This window comes from Bison bison, unplaced genomic scaffold (genome assembly GCF_000754665.1).
Source record: "Bison bison bison isolate TAMUID 2011002044 unplaced genomic scaffold, Bison_UMD1.0 scf7180017864516, whole genome shotgun sequence".
Classification (NCBI taxonomy): Eukaryota; Metazoa; Chordata; class Mammalia; order Artiodactyla; family Bovidae; genus Bison; species Bison bison.
In genome coordinates, this window is record NW_011495069.1 from 1,806,407 (window position 1) to 1,808,937 (window position 2,531).

The following is a 2,531-nucleotide window of genomic DNA, read 5'->3' on the forward strand; positions in this document are numbered from 1 at the left end:
ACTAGATGGGTAAACAATGGAAACAGTGAGAGACTTTATTTTTTTGGCTCCAAAATCAGTGCAGATGGTGACTGCAGCCATGAAATTAAAAGACGCTTACTCCTTGGAAGAAAAGTTATGACCAACCTAGACAGCATGCTAAAAAGTAGAGTCATTTCTTTGCCAACAAAGGTCCATCTAATCAAAGCTATGGTTTTTCCAGTGGTCATGTATAGATGTGAGAGTTGGACTATAAAGAAAACTGAGCACCGAAGAATTGATGCTTTTGAACTGTGGTGTTGGAGAAGGCTCTTGAGAGTCCCTTGGACTGCAAGGAGATCCAACCAGTCCATCCTAAAGGAGATCAGTCCTGAATATTCATTGGAAGGACTGATGATGAAGCTGAAACTCCAATACTTTGGCCACCCAATGTGAAGAACTGACTCATTGGAAAAGCCCCTGATGCTGGGAAAGATTGAAGGTGGGAGGAGAAAGGGAGGACAGAGGATGAGATGGTTGGATGGCATCACCGACTCAATGGACATGAGTTTGAGTAAGCTCCAGGAGGTGGTGATGGACAGGGAGGCCTGGCGTGCTGCAGTCCATGGGGTTGCAAAGAGTCGGACACGACTGAGCGACTGAACTGAACTGAGATGTAATTTACATACCACAGGATTCACCCATGCATAGGGAGTAATTCAGTGTGCTTTATTATATTTTACAGAGTCGGGCCCCCGTCACCACAATCCAACGTTAGAATGTTGCCCGTTTGCAGTCACTCTCCGTTTCCCCACAGCCTGCCCCACAGCCCCAGGCATTCTTGGAACTGTGTCACGTTGGTATAGATTTGTCTATTCTGGACGTTTCATGTAAATGGAATCATACAACATGCGGTCGTCTGAGGCTAGCTTCTTGCATTTAGCATGCTTTTGAATTCATTCATTTTGTAGAGGTTTCAATATTTCCATCTTGTTTGTATTCTATGGAGTGAAAATACCAGGTTTTGCTTCTCCATCCGCCAGCTGATGGACGTTTGTATTGTTTCCATTTGGGACCATCATGAATAACCCTTCGATGAACATTTGCGTGTGAGTTTGGGGTGGATACAGGCTCTCATTTTTCTGAAGTGGGTAACCAAGGGTGGAATCACTGGGTCATAGGCTCCCGCTATGTCTACTATTTTGAGAAATTGCTTTTCCAAAGCAACGGCACCGTCTCACCTTCCCACCAGCTGTGCACGCGGATGCCATCTCTGCACACCCTTGTTGACACTTGTTATTGTCTGGTGGGTGTGAGTCGTGTCTCAATGTGGTCGTGACCTGCATTTCTCTAATGACTAAGGATGTAGGGCAGCTTTTTGTTTGCTTATTGGCCATCTGTCTATCTTCTTCGGACGCATATCTATTCAGATTCCTTTGCCCATTTTTTAATTGGGTTATGTGTCTTCTTCATCAGTCCCCTTTTACAGATTAAAGGACTGAGGCTCAAAGAGGCAGAGCAGCTAGCCCATAGCACCACAGCTTGTGGGGGGACCGGGAGCCTGACCCCTAAGTGCTGCCCTTGGCACCACTGCAGGCCACCTGCAGATCCCCATTTGACCTTATTCCCTGTGGGCATGTTTGGAGCTTGTTAGGAGTTGAATGGCTTTTTGGAACTGGGGAACTTGAGGGGGTCTGGGGGACATCCCTCTACCTTTAGAAGTCTGTGATGCCCAGAGAGAAAAGCACTTGGCCCCTGCCCAGCAGCCTGCGCCCCTCCGCAGCACCAGGACCCGGTGATAGCAGCGTCACTCTCTCAGGCCCTCGGTGTCGGAGGACGCGTGTCTTGGACCACGTGGCTGCACCCTGCCCTCTCCCCTGGCTCCTAAAGCCTCTCCATCCGCCTCCCTCTCTGCCCTGCACTTGGGAGCCCGGCCTGCTTTCTCCTGACCTCAGGCCTTGGCTCGGCTTCCTGGCCCCTGTTCTGGTTTTTTCTCCATGGTCCAGTGACTCCCCTGATGGCACTGGGGCCCAGCCCACCGGCCTGAGCCAGCTCTCCTCCAGAAGCCCCCTCGATCAGTCCTCCCAGCAGACAGCGTCTGGGCGCCTGCTCAGAGCAGGACAGCAGGGGCCCGGAACAGACGGGATATGGTCTGTGCCCTTGACAGGCGGATGAGGCAGAATCATAAAGGTTGACAGCCAGTGACGGTTTTGCTTTTTAGTTTGTTTTGGCTGTGCTGGGTCTTCACTGCTGCTCGAGGGCTTTTGTCTGGTCGTGGTGAGCAGGGGCCACTACTCTCCGGTTGCAATGCAAAAGCTCCTCGTTACGGTGGCTCCTCCTGTCGTGGGGCAGAGGCTCTGTGGTGCACGGGCTTAGCAGTTGGGGCACACAGGCTCAGCTGCCCCACAGCACGTAGGATCTTCCCAGAGCAGGGACTGAACCCAGGTCCCCTGCGCTGGCAGGAAGATTCTTAACCCCCGGACCACCAGGGAAGTGCCGCCAGTGACGTTTTACAGGAGCCGTAACGGATGAGAAAAGTCCGTACAGGGAATCGCAGGGTGAGGGCTGGGAGG